This window comes from Phalacrocorax aristotelis, chromosome 2 (genome assembly GCF_949628215.1).
Source record: "Phalacrocorax aristotelis chromosome 2, bGulAri2.1, whole genome shotgun sequence".
NCBI lineage: Eukaryota > Metazoa > Chordata > Aves > Suliformes > Phalacrocoracidae > Phalacrocorax > Phalacrocorax aristotelis.
In genome coordinates this window covers 109,886,319-109,907,520 of record NC_134277.1, presented here as the reverse complement: position 1 = coordinate 109,907,520, position 21,202 = coordinate 109,886,319, and the positions used below count along the sequence as shown (strand labels likewise).

The 21,202-nt window shown below is 39.8% G+C and overlaps 1 protein-coding gene across 7 annotated transcripts in view; it reads left to right on the top strand.

Moving 5' to 3' along the window:
- The window catches only part of LDLRAD4 (low density lipoprotein receptor class A domain containing 4), a 299,662-nt gene that overhangs the window by 76,416 nt on the left and 202,044 nt on the right, over nt 1-21,202 (top strand). For 4 of the 7 annotated variants that reach the window (XM_075084621.1, XM_075084619.1, XM_075084616.1 and 1 more), the window contains one exon: nt 14,492-14,556. The exons of the other annotated variants lie outside the window; for them this stretch is intronic. The gene's annotated coding sequence lies outside the window, so the exon portion shown is untranslated. The remainder of the gene's footprint in view (nt 1-14,491; nt 14,557-21,202) is intronic. 7 annotated transcript variants of the gene reach the window in all.

Sequence of the window (21,202 nt, the reverse complement as noted above, 5' to 3'; positions counted from 1 at the left end):
CAGTGCAAATGGTGAGGACGATACCCTACTTCTGTTTCTGCTGTCAGCTAACTTTTTGCTTCATTTAACTATCCAGCCTCTGTAGCTACACTAGTATGTAGGAGCTATAGCTTTTCACAAAATAGAACTTTCCTCTTTCCAGGCAACATCTACAGTATTTTATAATACACTTTATAATTTCCCTTTTTACCTCACATCAGGTGACCGTTTGAAGAGCTCAGGCTCAGGGAAGGGGAAATTCAGGCTAACATTTTTCACAGAGTCTATTTTGGGCATCAGCTCTGGGTGCCGAGCTTCAGAGGGAGGCTTTGGCTTAAAGAGAAGTCCTGTGCTCTTACCTTGTGTTCACTCAGGTTTGAACTATGGGATTCAGCATCTCTGTCAGGCTTTAAATGTTTTAGACTGAGTATCCCAATTTAGTTACTCTTTTTGATAAACTGACTTACATGGGCTGCCAGAGGTCAAATGAACCCAGGTGGAATTGGGCAAGGAAAAGAGTTGTTTGAACGCCCAGTTTTGTGCTTAGCTTTCAAGTCTGTCTTCTCAGGCATCTCAGAAGATCTCTTCTTTAATGACAAGTTAGGAAATCTTTTAACCAGGCCTGAACTAAAGATTTATGCTCCCCTTTTTAATGCCTTCCAGACTAACAGTAATCCTAAATAGTGTTTTCCATGTTTGAGTTTCCTGGATTTGCTGCTTCTCTTTTTTACCTTGTTTATTCAATCCAACTTAGTATTTGAAAAATAAAGAGTAAATTATGGAGTATTTTCAAAATATGGAGTACTTACAAAATATGGGTAATTTTGTCACCACAATTACATGTTTATGCTGATGTATCTCTACTTGTAATCAATCAAGTTTTTCTAAGTACATGAGGAATAACTTTGATCAGGATTACTGAGTTCACAGGATAGCTAATATACTTCCACTAGACGCCCATGAAGTGTATGGTATCTCCATGATGCCAAATGTGAATGTTTCCATTACAAGGTAATGGAGAGCGATGACTGATCAGCATGCTTAATTTTGATATTTTTTCTCTGTTGATCCCTGATCAGATAATTGCTCAACAAAGTTGCAATATCAGCAAAAAATAGTTACGTTATTCTCAGTGGAAAGGTAGCTTACTGATATTTCAAATCTCAATCCTCCAGATGCATGGCACTAGTTTTCTCTGTGTACAACGCTTCTTCTGCTAGCAGTTAGGAATTAACTACCTCCTGACCCGCCCTGAAAGTTAATGATGTCAGTCTACCTAAGCACAGCTACTAAGTGATGCAAAACCTCTTGCTTTACCCATTTTTCTTTTCCCATCCCTGCTCTAAATGTTGTCAGGATTTGTGTGCTTGTAAAGATTTTCTCTGAAAATGCAGTGGTAGAATTTAGGCACAGTTGGAAATAGGTTAATTTGGTTTCAATTGCTAGCTGCTTTTCCATTCACACAGGACTAAAAATCTTTGCTCCTGGTAAGTTGCAACTGAAAATTAGTTGGAACTGGGGGTGGCCTATTAAAAAAAAAAAAGAAAGAAAGAAAGAAAAAAATTAACTTCAGATTACTGGTTTTAGCTGAGTTGGGATGACTTGCTAAGGCCACAGTGTGAAACAAAACCTTGTTTAAGCAGCTGCAGGAAGCTTGCACTTTCCTGTAGTGCGTCTCAGCTTTAAAATTCTTATACTTGTTTGCTGGCCATTTTTTTTGTGTGGTAATAATGATAAGCAGACATGACCTGGGAAGTGGGGATGTTACTAACAGATAAATAGCGAGATTAAAAGAAAAAGATACGTTTTATACTTGTTTAACTAATGGGTTTGTGACTGTGTGTTGTATTGTAAGCTTGAATTCTGACAGCGGGTAGCAGTCAAGTACAGTTGTGTTACTGTAGTCTGAAAATGTGAAATGTGGGTGCTTTTAGTTACCTGGCAGTGTTCTGTTTTGATTAAGAAGCCAGTTGTTTGCTCTTGCTGTTTGCTTCAGGAATAGAGAGCTGATGTCTTAGCAGGGAGAAAAATAACTGGAGGAAACATTGGATGGAAAAATATTTTAGGTATTGCTCTGTGTGGTAGCATGAGTGTTTGAGGTCAGTATTATTCAAGCAGTTGGCCGGTTAGACACTGGCTTTGATGTTTTTCTGCTAACAAACAGCTTCTCATGAAACCCTTTAATCACATCACCCCTAGGTTATCCACAGGTTTTCTATGGAGAAGTATTTACAAAGATGAATAATTTAAGACTGCCTTTAAGAAGGCCTTTCTCAGCCAAGAAATGTGCATTCTTGCTTGTGGATATCATCACGTGCACACATTTCTATGCCGCTTTTACGTTAATGTTAGTGATTTTCCCTTTTTGCCAGTAGTGTTGTTGCAAAGTTATAGGCAGCCAGTTGTATAATGGCATAGAGCACATTCCTCTAAAACAGATTTAGATAGGAGTAAAGTCTTTATTTTGTCTGGGAAAGGAAAAAGACCTCTTCTGCAGAACGTTGTGATCCACCTTGCTGTGCTCAGCTCAGCCAGCCAGCCAGCAGCAAGCTGCTGAGCTGCTGAAAGTTTTCTGCATAAGCTTTCTGCTCTGCAAAATACTCTTCTGCTCCTTGATTGGGGTATTGTTGTTCTTAGTCATAGGAGCCCAGGATATCTCACCACGCACCTCTGCCATGTGCATAAGAACAGAACTTACTGCTCGGGAAAAAACCAGCTGAAACACAGATTTTGTTTAAGTGCTGGGTAGTTCTTAGTCATTCTTACCACTCTGACTGCAGTGTCATAAAGTAGTATCCCTTTCTTTTGAAAACTTTCTCCCTCACTATAGCCTCCCCTGTTGACTTACAGTGAAGAGCAGCTGTTGAAGACGCCAAAGATTTTTGTCCTCTGGTAGCCCAGTGTCAGCTCAAGGAAGAGACGATCTTTTCAGCAGGTGAAAGAGGCTAATGAAAGCTTGTGAGGATTTTGTGCTTGGTAACTTTTTCTGCCAGGGGCACTGAAGGTTTTTCTCTGGCAATTCAGTTGAGGAAAGGTGAAGAATAAGTGGATTTGTGCCTGTGCATTTAGAGGTGACCTATGAGAAACCTCAGGTAAAAACAAACGAACAGAAAAGCTAGGGGAACCGTGTGATCTTTCCGTGGGTCAGTGTACAATGGCTGTAAGCCCCAGGATTTTCATTTCAGCACTAGGCAGCACCTAATAACACATTACAATGTCATATGGTTGTAGGGCATGGGGTCAGTATTGCAGCCATAACTGTCTGTGGTGTTTATTGTCTTGCTTTCTGTTGCTCGTTAAGAAATACATCAACTGCATCACTTCTGAGTGTGACAGGTACAGCCTACCAGTAGATGGTCTGTGTTTCTTCAGTAGGTAGGAGTACATCAGCTGCTTTGGGCAGTCCAGAGGTACTTTTATTAACATAATGTCTAAATTAGCCCTTTGTATAGATTATCAAAATGGTTGCTTTCATGAAATGGACTTAATCTGAAGTGAATGTCTCTGCAGAGTTGGTGTCACATGGGAACAAGGGCCATTCTTCTTCACTCATCCTCTCACGCTGGTTAAAGCACGTTGTGTGGTTTAGAGGGACTGAAATATGAGGCAAATATTTAATGGGCACATAAAGATGTTGAGCCAATGTTTTGCAATAAAGATGTGTCAGGTGGCTCAATTCTCTTTAGTTTCTAATTGAGCACATCTGAGGCTGGACACCCTGTGGCTCAGATCTTGGTGCTGGTCTTTCATGGGCCTGGCTGGAAGGGAGGGTATGGGAGCGTGGCACATGGTTGGATGTAGCTGTAGGGAACTGTAATCTCAGACACTCCTCAGTGGGAGAAGAAGCAACAAGCCTTCTCAGGGTTTATGATCTCCATATGTCAGCTCTGACAAGAATGCCAGAAGCTGTCTTCTATTTTTGGTCACTCCCTAAATTAGTAAGGAAATCATTGACCCTTGGGCTTTACCTAGTAACAGTGAATGCTTGAAGTCTTGCATTTGATGTTTGAAAGCCCGACTTGGGGACCTTCTCAGGATTTATGTTCTGCGTCAAGTTTCTGTTATTTCAGTGGTGACCCTGAAAAACCATCATTTTATAAGTAGAGAGCAGACACCTGCTCCACATCTGTTCCGTCTGTTCATCTGCCTTCTGAAGCTCTTCTCATGTTGTTATAGTCTTTTGTGTTCTTTGCCAAAAAGTTTGTGGTTCTCAGTTGTCATTTCAGGAGACAAAAGGATAGCGAGAAATCTCCTGTGACTAGCAAGGTAGTGTTAGTTGTGGCTTTTGATGGTATTACTTCTGCAGAGCATCTTACAGCCTCAGGCATTTGGATAATTTTGACTTCTCTCCTGAGCTTTCCAGCCAGTTTTCTATTCTGTTGGAGCATCAGAGAGGTAAATGGGCAATTCTGTGTCCTTCTATCGTCTGCTTTAGCTGCAATATACAAAATAGAAATGTATTTTTGGCCTTCTTCCTTGCCACCTACTCTTACAGTAGCTTTAATAGTAGAAATAAAAAATTAGTAACATTCAGGGGATTCAGTGCTTATTTTCTTTGCAAAATGTGTATTGAAAGTATCAATGATTCAAACAATTATCCTTCGTATCCTAAGTGTATCTTTGAAATTTACCTTCAAAAGTGATTTTGTTGGGATTCATTGCTTTGTAATCCACAATCCAGTTGAAAATCTAGTAGTTTCTGTGTGGAAAGCAGAAAGTCTTTTCTGACTTTTTGGTGGCTAGTAAAAACTGACACAAACCACCGTCATGTCTACTAAATCAAGTCTCTTGAGACTTCAGTTCCTCTGTGGTTCTATCTGACTGACCTTAGCCTTGGGCATTTAATGGGTCTTAGATGGAGGTTTAATGCATCTGAAGGATATGTGAAACTGGGCTGTGTAAAGGTGCTTGTGTTTGTGGGATAGAGCCTGGATTGTTCCAGTTTTGATGCAGTAGATGCTCTGCAAGTAACTGCTCTGTTTTGGGACAGCAATTTTTGGGGCAGAAATAAATTCAATGAATGCAGTGCAAGCCAGAATCCCATTGCATTGGTTTTGAATTAAAAAAAAAAACTACGTGATAAAGCATAGATGCTCAGGTAGATAAATTGTCTCAATAAAAATGATAAGATAAAATAAGTATTACTTTTAATGAGATACAGTGCAGCAGTTGTCTTTAGTTAACTGGAAGTATGTAGTCTGTATTTCAAATTGAAGAAGTAATGAAGCCGCAGGTGGTGTGCTCTTGTCCATTGGCTTTTGGATAGCAAATATGTCTATAAGTTACGATCTTCTGTGATGCCAGGATTATTTAAAAAAAAAAAAAAAAAAAAAAAGGCATAATGTGATTGACCTCTTGTGCCATCATCAGTTTGCCATGTGGATCAAAAGATTGCCAGCCAGCCATGTGGGAAATGTTTTTAACGTGTTTTGGGGCTTGTTGTCTTTCAGATGTCTTTTAGCTTAAAACTCAAGAGATGCAACCATACACAGCAGCAGAGAGCAGTGGTGTGGTGGTATTTTTCTATTAGCAGACATGGGTGTTGAAATCTTGTCATTATGATAGTTTCTGAATGTTAAAAGTTCATCAAACAGCGTCTGCGAGGAGGAGAAGAAAGAAAATCAAATGAGTGCTATAACCCTCTGTTTCTAGCTCATGTAATCACAGCAGCCATGAAAATTCCAAATTTCTGAAAAAGAATGTTATAAAGAGCCTCTAGCAGCTGAACAAAACAAACATCTGGTAGGCTGTGTAAGGAAGGTTCATTAAACCAGTTTATTTGTGCTTATCTGAAACGGTCAAGATGAGTTCAGAAGTAACTTACTACTGTTTCTAGCATTCCTTCCCTTGCTTGGGAATACACCCTGATTCAGACCTGGCCTGCACTTACTTCAGTAGCTATGACTTCCAGTGTCTTCAGTGACCCAAACAACTTCTCCTGAGACAAGATACTGTCTAATTGAAAAGACAGGACCCAGGCTGAACAGAGTTTTACATATCTGCCACTCCTACCCAAACCTGTGATAACACAGATACCCCAGGGTCTGGAGGGTGGGGTTCTTGGACTGTCCTGGATTTTCAAGGATGCTCCTTTATCCATCTGAAAAATTCTTTGTTCCAGTTCTTCATGGGTTATTTCTGCTGGTTGTACGTAACGCAGTGGAGCATGGACAGGAGCACCAAAGACTGCTCTGATTTCCAAAAGTACTACCTGCTGCTTCTGTGTGTCTGTTTTCCTGAGTCATATTTCTATCACCTGGGTGAATTAACTCTTTGTAATTATGTGACAAGTAACCCTAGTTTTCTTTTGTAGGAAATGGTAGTCATTACAGAAATGAGTCACAGTACCATGAATTGTGGTACTCAACAGCTTTTCAAACATTAGACCTTCTATAGTGGAAAGGAGAAAACCTGGCTCAGATCTAAACAGGGAGAGCAGTACCTAAACAGTGAGAAGTTAAACAAAAAAATTAGGAAAGGCAGGCTGGAAGATACGTGTAGGAAAGGCAGATGAATCACTGAGTTGATGAGAATGACAGACTCAGTGTCACAGCAAATGCCTGCTCCATGGAACAGAAGAATTAACAACATAGTAAATGTTGTAAACGCATCTTACTTAAGACCTAGTGTTTCGAGTTAAAGGTTTATTATGATTGCTGCAATGAAATTTGCATGAAGGAGAAAGGGATTTTCAAATAAAAACTTTGCCCACTGCCTTAGCACCACAAGAAGAGACTTAGTTGAAAAAAATGCATTTAATTTTGGGGTGAGAATTGGACTCATCCTTTGAAGAAAAATTGCTATGGTGATAGAAAATTGAATGTACAGAGTATTTATTTATAAAGTTGAAGAGAGACGTCATTCCAACCTGTAGAGAATAATAAAGATTAAAATGCTAAAACATTAATTTTCCAAGTATAAGCACGGTAGTGTGTGATAAGAAGGAGCTGCATGATAAGATCAGGCTTTATAAAGCTCTACGGTAACTACTGGAACCAGTAGGAAATGCTACTGTTTATTGTTAGAGCATTATTAATATATACTAAAATACTGGTTGTTTCCAGGTAGCTGAATCTGTCTTGCATTAGCTGGGACACTTGCTGTAGATTACCAAATTCTGTGAAAGCATAAATAAACAAACCAATCAGTCAAGGATGCTGCATCTCAGAATGTACATTTTTTTGGTTGATTTTAAGAAGTCTACTTGGTTTTAACTGGGTATGGTCCCAAACTTGAACTCTACGTCTAAAATCCTTATGAAAAATTTCAGTTGGAGTTTGGACTTCACAGATCTTATTTTCTTGGTTAGAAAACATTTCCAGAGTTCTGCCTGTGCTGCATATTTATTCATTAGACAGTAACAACCCTTTTATATTTGGTGTTATATAAACATGTGTCAAAGACCCAGCATTATTTTTTATTGAGCTGCAAATAACGTGTGCAGTTTGGAATCAGTTTTTTTATTTACTGAGTGCTGCTGGCACCCAAACTGGATAGGCAAGAGAGGGTCTGCGCTGAGAGGAGCACACAAGCTTCCAATAAGGGGAAGAATGGCCAAAAAATACTCAGCTGCCTTTTTCCTCTTTGCTTCTCAGCCTTCGTGATTGAAATAGTGTGTACGAGGTGCTCTCTTTAACAAGTAGTTTCTGTAAGGTAAATACTGTTGTTCACTGGTAAGGTGAGGGAGCTGAGAGTTTTGAGGAACCCGTAGCCCCTGAAAGTGGTGGGAGGAGTCCGACCGGTGGTCTGCAAGGGCGTTTGACAGCAAGGGCATCCTGCCTGAGGTACTCACCTGGTCTTTGGTTTCTGGTGGGAATGCAGGGCTTGTTGACCTTTCGTTTCGGGGAGTTCCCACCTTACACTCTAAGCGCCTGGAACCCTTCCATAGCCTCAGTTAGGAATGATTGCCTTCATGGGCAAGTTTGTAAATACAGGTCCTAACCAGCACTGTACTTTTTTCCTTCAAAGAACAAGTAAAAAGTGCTGAGGCTGCACATGGAATTTGAAAAAGAGGGTTTTAATCTGATGTAAAATGTCCTGGTGGAATTTGGCTTGAAAACCTCCAAATTTGGACCTCATTTGTAGCAAAACCAAACATTACTCAGGAAAGATAGTAGTTCTTGGTACAAATGAATCCAGCTCTTTAGCTGGTTACAGTTTGCCATTTATTCCTACTTATTGTGGATTTTTTCCCAATCCAGAGTACACCAGTGAAATTTATGTGGTTATAGTGCTTTCTGTACTAATTCTGCAAAGGTAGTTAAGCTTTTCTTTTTGAGCATTATGTTGATGGCATCAGTAAGTCCAAATGAGGAAGCAGATCAGAGTTTTTAAAACATGAGATTAGAGTAATCACAATGTAAACATGTAATATACTGGAAAAATCAAATAGCTTTCCAGTCTGATGGATTTTTCTTGCTGATTGCGTTAACCCTTCTTCCAAACATAGGTGGGATAGCCTCATGCCTGTCTTGGTAATATTCTTCTATGATTTTGCATGATCAATTACTCGTTAACTTTCTTACTCTGAAGCCAGTACTTTGTGATGTTACTCCTTTAAAGGCTGTCTTTGATTTCTTTTTCCAAGAGCAGTTGGCACTTTTTTTGATACTGTCTTTTCAGGTAATACATTTTTGTAAAAGAGAGCTGGAAAAATCTTGCTGGTTTCCCATTTATCACTTGCACTGTAGTTGCCAGGAAATTAGATGGGTACTATGGGCCTGTATAATGCTTGAATTTTTTCCTCAGCTTTCTGTTGTATGATGTAGTCTCATATTTAAATACTAAAGAGAGGAAAATAGTTTCAAGCTTTTTAACATCACCTTCCTCTTCACTGGAAAGAGAAAGGGAAAAATCTTCTGCATGCATAGAAGTGAATAGAGAATTTTCAGCACACCAAGTTCAATTTTTCTATGTTTGCTTTTTAATCCTTGGTGAATGCCTGATTCAGAGTTTAGTGATGGGTAAAAACTTCAATGGATGTTATTAAAGGTAAATTATATTTCTGTCGCTGGGAAGGAGTATCCAGTAGCTTGTTAAAAACTGGCGTTTCGTCTGCCACGTAGATTTGGTTGGTTTGTTTAATAGAGCACTTAAGTGAATTTTTATGCATTGGGATTTTCTCCAATGTTGAAGATGATTTTGTTCGATTGGATTTTTAAACATTTGAAAATTGGAATTAGAAAAGCAGCATTGTTTAGGGTCCTGACTAGGATTTTAAAAAGAGGAACAACTTATAGTGTTCCTTATTAAATTTAATTAATTGCTACTCGTGGGCAATATGGCTGAGTTATTGTTGCAGTGAGACCAATAACTTAGAAAATTTGGAATTCTGTATGTTCAGACCTCAGTTAAAGCTTTTGCCTAAGAGTAGTTTGATTATTTAATTTTTTTTAAAAGTGTTTTTCTTTATTTCAAAAGGGTATTGAAGAGCATCTCACGGATTTTTAAATGCTTTTGGTTTTTCCATGGCTAAATCTTTGGTAAGAACTTAGGTTTATTGGCAGTTAAAAAAATTTACTATTTGGTACCTGCTTAATGGTGAGATACATGCCATTAATTTGATATCAGTCTGTTTTCTGTTGCACAGATGTTCACATTACAAAGTCATTATTGTCTGCCAGTAATCAGTGCTCCTAGTGGAAAAGCCAGTATAGGAGTGGGGAACTAAATGGGTGTCTGAAGCCTCGTCTTATCCTAGAGATAGTCTTTCCAAATGAGCAATAAAGGGGACTGCGTGAGGAAACGCATCTTTGGTGTATCTGAGATGCCTGTTCTACAGCTAAAGGGAATACTTCAGCCTGACCGTTCATTTGCTCAGCACCAAGCCTTTATGCATTCAATGATTATTTTTAACGAATAGCACAGGGAGTTAAATCCTTATGACTTAGTTATTTCTCAAGTGAACTGAAAATCTGTTTCCATAGTGAACGTGAACTAGAAATTTGTGATAGGAGTTTGAAGTAATGTAGTTGTGCAAACCTGTATTATGGTCAGTTGAAATCTGACCGAAGTTTTTAGAAAGATTTGCATTTGATGATGAGAAAATAAAGCTAAGGAGTTTGTTCTGACCTTTGGCTGAAAATTGAAATGAATATACACGGTGGCTACCCTAAGTGTTAATGTATGTGAGTATGCACACATTTTTTTTTACAAGTGAAACTTGGAAAAATGTATAAAACGGAAGATTTACTGATCTCTTCAAGCTCTGTCCTCATTGTGTAAGGCATAATACTCTTGGGTTTACTTGCAAGATGGTGAAATGAATATGGCTCCCCCAGGTAAAATTCTGGTCAGAGTGAAGTTATTAGCAAAATTCCCATTGAATGAGGCAGGGACACAATTTAGCTGAAACACAGGACACTTGAAATCCAGTGCAAGGTTAAAAAATAATCCAGAAACGTAACTCATATTTGAAAAAGTATGTGTGTTTCTCATAAACTTAATATTCTTATCAAAATAAAATATTTAAATTTTTCTTCAAACTAAGGAATCTCTTCAGGCAATATTACTGAGTTAAATCAGAGTGAGTTTGTTTATAGAAACTAGTTGTTCACAGTGTTCATAAAAACAATTGGAAACGCACTAATAGACACCGCTTCAGTTTGAGAACCTCTCTGTGTCCATTTACGTTTCCTTTGACAGGATAAAAATAGGTCTTTGATACAACGTATAAAAGTGTTAGCCCTAAATAGATGAGAGATGTTTGTATTATTCCCATTCAGGCAACCAAATTTTGAAAAACAAGAGCCTTTCTTGTATTTAGTTTCAAAGTGACTCGGCAACATACCTTTTTGTCTTTAATTTGTGCTGTATGGTGACTTGGAAAAAAACTTTTACAACCAAGGTGGAGATGCTGTCTTTGTTGTTTTCTTGTTCTGATGAAGGGAGAGCTGTCAGCCTTCATACTGTGTATAAAGAGGGTTGTTGAGAAATACAACCCAACCCATCAGTAAGACTGCAGCACTGAAAGAAATCCTTTACAGCTTGTTCCTAAGCTCTCGACTTAACCCCTCCCTGGGGCAGACTGCAAGCCCTGCGGTCAGTTTGCCCTGGAGAGGCAGGGAGGAGTAGCCTGCCTGTCGGACCTCTGCAGTCTCCGCTACTGAGAGACGTGCTTCCAGCCTGGGGAATCATTATTCCTAAGGAGGATGGAGCGATGGGCAAGGCTGTGCCCAGCTGGGATTGAATAACTAGTATAGTTGTGACACGTGCTTGGGAAAGGGGAAAGGAGCTACTTTCCCAAAAGTGGTCCCACAGGTACCTGGGCTGAACCTGCAGAGAGGCCTGCGTGTGCCCGTGAAGAGGAGTGAAGGGAGCAAACCATTTTGCACTCCGCAAGCGCTAGAGCCAGAGGTGAGAGGGGGCCCTGACTCCCTGACCCTGTTGCAGAGTGGAAAGCTGCTGCTGGGGCAGGGGGAGAAAGTCCTCCTCTCTTTTGCCTCTATATTTTAGCCCCAATGAAAGACTAAAAATAATTTCTCATCCCAGAAGGAGAAACAAGAGAGGCTGTTGCTGTCTGGGTCGGTTCTCTTATATTTTAATGAGAGATTTTGTGTTTTTAATAGCCAAACTTCATTTCTCCCTGCTATGTGGAAGGAGCAGGCTCTGTCTCAGCAGAGAGGAAAATGAGGCAGCTTGATCAGCAAATAAGGATAGAAAGTAATCCTCATTACAGTTATTTCTGCTGTTCGCTGTTTGGGGAAGTAGCTCTTACTGGGGATTGTCCTGTAGTTTTTTGATAAAAAGCATTTTCCTTGGTAGTATTTTAGCAATTGTCTGTTACAAACCATTTTGCCTTGGTTCTTTCTCTCCTTTCCTGCCTTACTTTCATCTCTGCTACTCATTTCTTTCATAATTTATCTAAACAGCTTTCCACAAACCCTGAGAGATCATACCCTTCAAAGCCAAATTGTATTTCTTAACTCTCGTACTCCTCCTAGAGAGCTGTCAGAAGGTGGTTTTACATTTGGAGAGAAGATAGCTTGTTTCATTTCAGCAAGTATTTTTAGTTAATCATTTTTCCTCTAGGTGATTTCAGATGGTCTCTACTGGATCTTTAGTAACCTACACGGTAGTATGTTTTATTTCAAGTTATTTGTAGTTTTACTGTAATTTGGAGATAGCCAGAGGCTGTACCTCCTCTAAGAAAAATATTTTCATCTTCCTTAACATGAAGGAACTTGCTCCGTTAACTGCATTTGACTTAATGTTGTGAGCTTGAACACTAACCTGAAAGCTGTTAATCAGCCCGCTGGTTTAAAACAACAAGGGCGTAATGCACCAGTACAAGTTGGGGGCTGAACTACTGGAAAGTGGCTCTGTTGAGAAGGACCTGGGAGTGCTGGTGGGCAACAAGCTGACCATGAGCCAGCAATGTTCCCTTGGGACCAAGAAGGCCAAAAATATCCTGGGATGCATTAAAAGGAGTGTGGCCAGCAGGTTGAAGGGAGGTTATCCTCCCCCTCTGCTCTGCCCTGGTGAGACTACATTTGGAGTACTGTGTCCAGTTTTGGGCCCCCCAGTTTAAGAAGGACACGGAACTGCTTGAGCAAGTCCAGCGGAGAGCTACCAAGACGATCAGGGGGCTGGAGCATCTCCCTTATGAGGAAAGGCTGAGAGTCTTGGGTTTGTTCAGCCTGGAGAAGAGAAGGCTGTGGGGGGATCTTATCAATACCTATAAATATCTAAAGGGTGGGTGTCGGGATGATGGGACTAGGCTCTTTTCAATAGTGCCCAATGACAGGACAAGGGGCAATGGACACAAGTTGGAACACAGGAAGTTCCAGCTAAACATGAGGAAAAACTTCTTCCCTGTGAGGGTGCCAGAGCAGTGGCACAGGCTGCCCAGGGAGGCTGTGGAGTCTCCTTCCCTGGAGACATTTGAAACCCACCTGGACACGTTCCTGTGCCCCCTGCTCTGGGTGTCCCTGCTCAAGCAGGGGGGTTGGACGAGATGATCTCCAGAGGGCCCTTCCAACCCCTACCATTCTGTGATAATTCACAAGTCAAATTTTGGTGGTAGTATTAGGTAGGTAGCAGCTGGGTTTCATAGACTCCGCTATTGTATCTGTGGTTATGACCTTCCTGGTTGATAAAATAATTTGTTTGAGATTCTTTGGTTTTTATTCTTCACATTCGCTGAGAATTGCTTAGTTATGAACTCTAAAGGCCTGATCAATCAGTTTGTTAAAAATATGCATAATAAGGTAGTGAGGAATTTTTTTTCTGTGTGCTAAAATTTATTTTTGGCCTTGTGTTAGGAGCAAAGAAGGCTAGCAAGGCAACTTTTGCATTTCAGCATCTTCCTAATTCCTCTTTCTGGCAGATCATAGAAGTATAAGAAATACTTTAGTCCATGTCCCAGTAGCACGGCTTTTTCTGGGTCTGGCTGGAGCTGGTAGTGCAGTATAAGACAGAAAATGTGGGTGACTGGTTTTCGTCAGTAACACAGGCACACCTGTTCCTCAGGTGAAGCTCCATTTGCAATAGCAGAGCTCTCTGTGGCTGACCTCATGCAAAGACAGAGAAGTATTTGCCATTTCTTTTGGCGAGCTGTAGAGGATCCTGTTTTCCTCGTGGTTTCTAAATAGACTAAATTCTCATGTTGTAATTTTTACATTTGTTGCCTTTTGTTGGTGGAATCTGCAGTAATTTTGTTGTCGTGCTGACACCATGGGATCATGACAACATACATGTCTGTCCTCGCCTTAAAAGCAGGCAGAAACTGTCAAGCATAGTTTTTTTTCCTACCCCTGTACTGAGAGGGTGGAAGGTGCAGTACCTGCAAAATTTGGTTCATAACCGTGGTATTCTTGGTGATGGCTATTGGAAGCGCTCTAAGAATACTCCTGAAGTTGTTTACAAGTCTCATCTGAGATGTTCGTCCTCAGGAGCAAAGAACTACCCTCTCACCACATTAAATTAGCTTTTAAAATTCTTTTGCGTAACCTCATAATACATTATGTTAGTGTTACAATACGTTAGCATTGCGCCTTGTATGTTCTTTCTTCTGAGAAATGTCTTTGGGAATGCCTCCTCCTCTGAGATTTGGAGGTCTTCTCAATGTCCAACTGACAGGAACAGACTTTTAAACTCAGAGGTTTTAAATCTTTCACATACACGTTTTACACAAACAAGGAAATGCATCAGATTTAATTGTAAACAGCTTGTGGACTCTTTGTGTGTGTGGATGGGTCGTGCATGTTCATGTAAGAATAATGTCATGGTAACTACCTAGCTTACTATTTAAGCTAGTTTACTATTTAAGCTAGCTTACTATTTAAGATTTTATGGCCAGATTCTTGGCATTCATTTTCTGTATTATTAATGAAAGTTTTGGCTGTTAGCGGAAATATTTCATGTAGAAGTTTTCCATGGAAGCTGTGCTAAACTTCATGCTTCTAAAAGTGAGAAGCGAATGTGTGTGAACTATGCACAAACTGTAAAACAAATGTGTGTGATCTAGCTACTGCTCTTTATTAAATATTTGCTCTTGTATGATTGTTTTCAGCTGCTTATCACTTCACGTCTTTAACTTTTGGACTGAAGTTTTCCATGTTGGCTGCCTGCATTCGGGTATGTTTTGTTTTAGCCAAAATGGCTCCATGGTTTCCAATAATGGGATTAATAAAAAGCATATTTTGCATTTGTGGAAAAGAAATAATCTGGCAAACTTCTCTTGAGAAGCTTATTTAGAAAATGGGCAGAGATTTGGGGTTTACTTCTAAACTTTCCATCGCTACCAGTAAATACTAGTAAAACATTGCTTGTGTCACCAAGTGTACCCACATCGAAGTGATGCAATGAAGAACTCTGTTAAAAACTCCTGAGGAGGTGCCTGGTTCTCCTGTCAGAGCAGGGTCTGAACAGAGGTATTAACCAGCATCAAGGCAATATGTGGAGGACAAGGAGGAAAAGAGTATCAGACATGCGTATTTCATTTCTGAAGGCGTTTTTATCCTGGGCTGTGAGGAAAAACATAAGTTCTGTAAAATAAATGCTGAGATGGGGAGTCTTGGTCAGACAAAGTGAATGTGAACAGGTTTCAGCTTCTGGGCTGCTGGGCTCCAGGAACAGCAGGACTTGGGTTGTCTTGAATTCTGCTGCAGAACCTGTCAGTTTGATTAGCTTAATTCATGTTCCCAAATAGACTAGGGACAACATGATCATTTTGAGGAACCTGATTCGAAAATCTTAATAGTGTTCTCTGTACTGTGTCTTCAAGAGAGTAATCAGCGAGAGAAATGTTTCACCATGCTTTTATCAACATGAGGCTTATATGACTCCAGTGTTTGTGGGTATCAGAGCCCAGGGAGAAATTTTGCAAGTCTTGTCGGGCTCAGAGTAGAAAGACCACCTTTTTAGCTTTTGTTTATATTTCATGATTGTGTGTGCATTGGTTTTAGTTGCCTTTTTTAGAAGTTAGTGATGTGTTAATTTTGTGAAATCAACAAACTGCTTTCTCTTGAGCATGCAAGGATCTGGGTAGAAATACATTTTTTGCATTTTTGTATCTCTAAAACGGATCTTAGTGAGATTTTCTAGCTATATTGTATAGGGGTTTTTACACTTAAAAATGAGTTAATATTCTGGAGTCTAAATGGAGAATATTAATTCCACATAGCCATGTTTAAGCAATCATTTATTTGCTTAGGTAGTTGGTTTTTAGAACTAATGGAGTAAATAAATTCTGTTCAAATAAGTTCTATGAATAAATGTAAGCTTAAATAATGCTTTTCACCATTTAAAAAAATGTTATTTGTCTTTAATGGACCAGCAAACATGCATGTGCTTCCAGTCCCTTCTTGTACCCCTTCTGGGAAAAACCCAGCATGGTTAATGAATTGGGATGCAGAACAATTTATATACTTTTAAGAAAAGAAACACATGGAAAAGTGCTGCCAGTCAGTATTTGTTAACAAAGTGAAGCATGACTGCAAAAACACTTCGTGTTCTTGATTTGCTTGAAATAGTTTGTTTACAAATTTAGCCCCAGATCTGACAGTTGGGCATCCTACATGAATGCACCAGAAATGTGCAACGTCACACTTTATGAAAATGCAGGTAAAAGCATGGCAGTGTTGCTTCCGAAATGCTGTAGCCATCATGTGAGGGTCTGACCAGGTGCCTCATGCTGTGTTACGGCTTGTGCTCCGTATCTGGGTGGATATTTTTGGGACAGGCTCCAGAAATACCAGGTCTCCACTGATGATACCCCTGTGGATCCTTTCTGCTGTGAGCTGGATGGAGTTTGGCGAGGGACCGGTTCTTACCGGCATTTGCCACCTGGGCGTTGGTGCCCAGGGAAGGCTCTCTAGTACAGCTAGCTCCACCAGCCATCCCAGTTATGGACCTTTATACTGATACAGCTGTGTTAGCACTTTTTCTGGCACAAAGATTTTGTTAGAGAAGAGGGAGAGGATCACATGCTAAGGGATGTTATAGTGCTCGTGAAAGGTGCTGGTATCAGCATGGCCTCCACTGCCTGTCTGTATTTCAACATGTCTGTCTTCAAACTTCTCAAGTAACTGAATCCAGATCATGTTCAGCATTAGGTATTGGATAAAGATTGATGTAAGCTGTAAAGTATTTAAGTAGACAGAGCAGGGTATGAAACACTGGAGTTTGTTTAAAAGCTTACCCAGGAGATTAAAAGCTCCCTTGTTTGCTGGCCAACACTTCCAGGATTTCCTTAATTTCTAGTAGCACTATCCAGACTTCAGAGGCCCCTGACTTTAGCAAGAGAAAGAGGAGCATAGTCAAGCATATGATGCCTGATGGCTTCAGAGAAGAATTTTTCAGCAGTGTTATTAATAATGGGCTGTTAAAGCCCTATGGGAAATGCAATAACAGCAGTCCTGTGAAAGAGACCCCAAGAACCACCATCACCTTTGTCTTGGCATAAGGAATTTCTTTTTTGGGAAAAAACCAAACTTGACTGCAATAAGCTGACGCAGGCAGTGCAGTAATAATTATAAACTTTATAAAGTAAAGTGTTTCTTATTAATGTGCTGTAAAGCACTCCAGAGATCCTCAGTTCTTAAATTAAGCTATAAAAGATAATAGAAGAGCTTATAAAGTTTCTGCACAGTGAATGATTTCATGGCAGTGGCTTTGTTTGTTTTAATGATGTGGGCAGAGGGCATTTGCCCGACATCTTCAACATTATGAAAGGGAAGAAATAGGTGCAGAAGTTATATTTTACAGTTTCAGTGGCATAATATGGGTATGCATTTTTTTGCAGCCATATCATGGTGTACTTTGTAGATTGTAAGTAAGTTTTGAAGTTAAAAACTTCAATAAGGAAACAGATTTGGAAGTTTACTGCTGCTGTGATTCAGCTGGTTGCAGAAATAAATACATTTGTATAATAGTTGAGGGCTGTGACTTTTTAGGGGCATCCGTAATCTGAACATACTTATCTGTGGACAGAACAACTTTTATAAGTGGTGGTGTTTTGCTGACAAGCTCATCCAAGGAGTTAAGAAATGGGTGGAAATAGAGACCAAGTGACCTTCCTCCCTCTCAGCTGACTTTTTTGCCTTCCCAAAACCAAGTATAAGCAAATATTTTTTGACCGTGCTGTGGCCAAAGGACACCTTGCACTGTCTCCACCTGGCTGCCCAGCCTTAACTCCCAGGTGCATGCTTTTCTAAAGGTGGGGGCTTAATAGAGAAGTAGTGAATTTTTCATCCAGCTAACTGGAATAACAGAGAAAAGCCTGAATTTTAAAAGCTAGATTTGAGGTACCACTCATATATTTTAGTTTGAATGCTTCATGTTTACTTCCTGATACTTTCATAGGTCTCCTCCTTTGCCTCCCTTGCATTCACTTTCATGATAAAATTGACTTATTAATCTCAGCAAAACTATGTGGAGGAGGGCTGCATTGTATTGTTGTGAGGTGAATTTTATTAGTGTAAATTAGTTGTCTCTTTAAGCAGAAAAATGTCTGCATTAATGCCATGAAGTGCTCTAAAAGAGCATACATTGCAGGCATGGTTTGTATACGGGGCTGTGTACAAAGACATATACGTGCAAGTGTGTACACAAATACACAGACAATTTTCAGAGGCACATTGCCTGTATAGCTCTTAACAATGGTGAGAAGTTATTGCATGTTGCTGCCCTATAAAGAGGCTGCAAGAAAGCTCTTCTCTGAGTTGGGAGAACTTCATTCATTAAGGGGTAGAAAATAACCTTTTTTTCTCTTTTTCCTGAAGTTGCCACTTACCAGACTGTTCATGGGCTTTGAACAGAAAGATTTTTCAGACTCAAAAAATATTTATGGTGTCACTTGCTTTTTTAATTGAGCAGATCTGTCTGGTTTTTTTGAAGGAAGGATTAAAATAAAATGAGGAAACTAGATCTCTTTCTCCCTTATAGGGGTGAAGGTTTATTCCAGCTGTGAGCACTACTAACTTCCCTATAGAATGCTCATGTATTGCCCAATTGCTTTTGTGTGTTTCAATTAAAATTTGGCGTTGTCAGTTCAGATTTGTTTTAAGTGCAGTTTGATGGTTTAGATTATGCAGCTGAGTAACGGAAGGCAAAGCATATGTGTGCAAAAAAGGCATTTAGTTGGAAACCAGAGTTGAACTGCATTCAGTTTTTGCCAATGCTGCTTTTAAGTTTGTGCTATTTTAATAGTTCCCCAAAGTGATAGTGTTACCAGAAGAAAATAGCCCTCTGAGCTGGCATTTTTGGTGTTAGCTTCTGGCCACAAGGTAAATTTGGTCTGGTTATTTGTTAAAAATCCAAATGCAAGTGCATATTTGATTATTTTTTTACTCGTCTGTTCTGTATGTTTTTAATAAAAAGGCCTAGAGCCTTTTTGAACTCCAAAATAAGTGTAGAGCTTCAGTCTTGCCATGAAGTCTCAATGGATAGAAAATGGGTTCTATCTTGATGTATTTTCATGTATATACATGACGTAACAGGAGCAAAACCTTTGATATTTTGTTGATAATTGAGCTTTAAAGTTGTGAAGATACACGTGCTTGAAAAGGGCCCATTACAAATCCGTAATGTGTACTGAATTAACATGCCAGGGTTGGTTTGTTTGGTTTTGGTTTTGTCATCATGCTAGGGAACAGATTTCATACACTACTTGGGCTTGGTTTTCCTGCATATTATTTAAAAATGAAGAACACCAACAAACCCAAACCCACAAGTGTTAAGCTTAGAAGTGGTGAAAAAAGTCAGAAAAATGCCGAGGTGTATTGGGATGAGTCTTGCTAGCTTATGCATATACTGGGTAGCAACTTACTCCTTCCAAAAAATTGGGCTCTGAAGAGTAATTCTTCCATTTGCCATAGGAAGATAGACCTGTTTGCAGTTCCTCTGGCTGTTGTTGCCACAGCGACAGTAGCCCTTACTGTTTGTCTGCTGTTCTAGAAGATAGGAGGGCAGGGCAGTGGCCCCCCGGGGCACGTGGTATATATGCCTTTGAGCTGGGTCATGCCTGCGCACCCATTGCCGGGTGGGAGACTCCAGTTGTGGGTTCTGGGATGGCCATCCTCCCTCAGAAAGGTTCTCTGACACCTTTGTGTTCCCTTAGGTCAGCAGTGTGCAGAAATATTGCATACCCTTACAGAACGTGAGTGCTATTTGCAGGATCAGCATACAGCCCCACAGATCTTGTGTTTAAAAAGAATGCAAAGCATAGATATTTAGCCTGATGGTAATTAACTTGAACAGTGTACCGAAGTATTTGGCACATTTTAAAGTGTTTTAAAATCAAGGTTTCAGTTTGTTTCTGAGAAATTTTGTAGTTAACCCAGTTTCAGCTCTTGATGCATGAGTGACTGGGTAACATATGATGAACTATGTTATATAAGATGCTCAAATTGTTGATCCAAAATTCTAGCTATTTAACTCTTCTGGGATCTTAGTGTTTCTTGTTTTATTTTTGTCCTGTTTTCTCTTTTCAGTATTTGAAGTGTTGATACGAAGCCCTTTTCTGCCAGTGCTGTTAGCGGAACAAACTTATGTACACCCATATGCCTGTTCCGTGGGCATGGGAATGGGTTGCACTGTCAGGAGCTTTTAACTACATGGTATAGATTAATACAGGTGGGATTTTTCCCGCTTTCTCCTCTGTTTCCTCTAAACAGGTTTGTGTCTTGCAGCAGGTTATAGTGGAATAAGAATCATCAGCATCATTGGTTCCAGCTGCCCCCTCAACAGAAAAACTGTTTTGTTTGGATGAGCTTTGCTGACTCTTGAATATTTCGAGAGGAAGACAGTCTCTCCCCTTCCGTGCGTCTTTCCCACCCAGATGTTTTATTCTTTATTGTGCTTTATTAATAAGTCCAATGCTTGCTTGACTGTAGGGCTGCAAGGCAGAAAGCAGATGCTTCTATTAGAAAACATGCCATGATATTGGAAGCTTAATTATCAAAGGCACAAAGTCAGACTCCCATTGCATTTTCCACTTGTTTAAAAAGAAAGAAAAAAAGCCAAAAGTATTATTTCTTTTTGTGGTAAGACTGACTGTAGGTTAACAGCTGGGAAATACAAACCTGTAACTCCATGGCTGAACAAGGAAGATAATAATTGTTCATCTGCCGAGATCATTGTTGTCTTCTAATACGAGATGGCAGTGTTTCTGCTTGTAACTGTGAAGCTTTAATTACACTTCATAATTATTTATAAATTACATCTGTGCAGGCCCTTCCTATAGGAATCTTTGAGTGTTGGCAAAGGGTTGCGGGGGTGGGGGTGGGGGTGGCACGGAGCGGTGGAAAGATTGGCAGGTAAGCCTGGCTGGTAAGCCTGGATTGAAAGACCACACATGTAATCTTACGGGTATGTGAAAGTAAACGTTTTGGTTTTGTACTTAAAAGGACAACATGAATCACAAAGCAAGGCCAGGGAAGTCAGATTTCCCTGAACACATGGATAGTACAGGAAGAGAACGGGTAAATGGGATGTTTGCTCAGGGGAAACAAAACAGCCCAATTTTCCTTGGTAAAAATACCAGGTTTTGAGTTCTTTGGTCAAAAGCCTCAGAGTGTTTTTTCTCTCTATCTATTTAAGAAGGTGCTGTCAGTGTTGCATTGCTAACATGCTGCTTCAGTTACGTGCAGTTACATGCCTCACTTGTGTCCAGGCACTGTATATGAGCATAGCAAGAATGGTTTTAAAACATGACAAGGGTATATTAAAATATATCTGTTATTAAAAAATGTTGGTAGAAAATAGATAGGGCACTAGATTA